The sequence below is a fragment of the Macaca thibetana genome, chromosome X, assembly GCF_024542745.1.
Source record: "Macaca thibetana thibetana isolate TM-01 chromosome X, ASM2454274v1, whole genome shotgun sequence".
Lineage (NCBI taxonomy): Eukaryota > Metazoa > Chordata > Mammalia > Primates > Cercopithecidae > Macaca > Macaca thibetana.
In genome coordinates this window covers 77,971,303-77,972,802 of record NC_065598.1, presented here as the reverse complement: position 1 = coordinate 77,972,802, position 1,500 = coordinate 77,971,303, and the positions used below count along the sequence as shown (strand labels likewise).

At 30.7% G+C, this 1,500-nt stretch overlaps 1 non-coding gene across 1 annotated transcript; it reads left to right on the top strand.

The window, feature by feature from the left end:
• Positions 1 to 403: 403 nt before the first annotated feature.
• Positions 404 to 508, top strand: LOC126946987 (U6 spliceosomal RNA). The gene has a single exon (XR_007722848.1). It is a non-coding gene; the product is annotated as a U6 spliceosomal RNA (small nuclear RNA).
• The last annotated feature ends 992 nt before the right edge of the window (positions 509 to 1,500 follow it).

Here is a 1,500-nt window from a genome sequence, read left to right as displayed (position 1 = left end):
TTCACACACAAACCTGTTTATGATATTAATATCAAGTTAATTTTGGGATCTGGAATATTCTTTCATTAAAATAACCAGAATCTCATTACAAAATTTAATTATTCCTGAAACCTTAACACATGAATTTCATTGATAATGAACTTTCATATTTTACCAACTAATATTAATACTGTGTAACATTACTTTTTATTTCAAATAATTTTCATTGCCTAAGATGAGTCATGTCACTATTACATTCTACAATATTAAAGGCATTTCTGATTAAAGAGAAATTCATGATTAAAGATTAGCCACTCACACAGAAGTACTCAAAATGTGAAAATGCATTTGCAGCCTTGGATGGTTATATCTAGGGACAGGACAAAGTTTCCTATAGAATATTTAATTCTAAATTTAAAATTCTATGCCCACTTTGGCAGCATATATACAAAACATTAAAACAATACAAAGATTAGCATGGCTTCTGTGCATGGATGACATGCAAATTTGTGAAGCATTTCATATTTTTCCAGGAAAGAGAGAAAGAGATAAACAGCCTAAAAAGTAATCATTTGGAGTTTCTGTAATTAAAAAACTAATTTAAAAAATTAAAAAGTTCAATTGAAATCTTTATCAATAGACTACACAAACCAGAAGAAAAAAATCTGAGTTTTAACTCTGGTCTTTTGAGTTAATTCAGTATACAAAAAAATAAACAAAATATGTTTTTATAAATAAACAAAGTCTTTGAGAAATATGAGATTATATAAATGACCACACCCACAAATTAATGAGATCCCTGAAAAAGAGAAAGTGAAAGTAAAGAGATTGGAAAACATACTTGAGGGTGTACTTCAAGAAAATTTCCTTAATTTTACTACAGAGATTTACAGCAAGATGCAACAAATCTAGAGAACAACTGTTAGATATTATATGAAACAGCAGCAAGACATATAGTAAATGGATTGACCAAGATCAATGCTGAATAAAAAATGGAAAGGTAACTAGACAAAAATTCAGATTACATCCAAACACCACCAGGCTAACAGCAGATCATTCAGAAGAAACCTTAAAAGCCAGGAGAAATTGGTGGCCTATTTAGAGCATTCTTAAAGGAAAGAAACTCCAACCAAAAATTTCATATCCCACTAAGCTAAGTTTCATAAGGAAAAGAGACACATTTTCCAGGCAAGCAAGCACTAAGAAAATTTGTCACCACTAGGCCAGCCTTACAACAGATCCTTAACGGAGTTCTAAAAACTGAAATAAAAGAACAAGACCTGCTATCGGAAAAACACACTTAAGTACATAATCCACTCACCATATAAATCAACCACAATATAGAAACTACAAACCATCCAAATAACAGCTTAATAGTAAGAGCAAAACCTCTCAAGTCAATATTAACCTTGAATGTAAATGGCCTAAACACCTCACTTAAAAGGCACAGAGTGGCAAGTTGGAATAAAAATAAATAAATAAATAAATAAACCTCTCTGCTGTCTCCTAAAGACCTGTCTC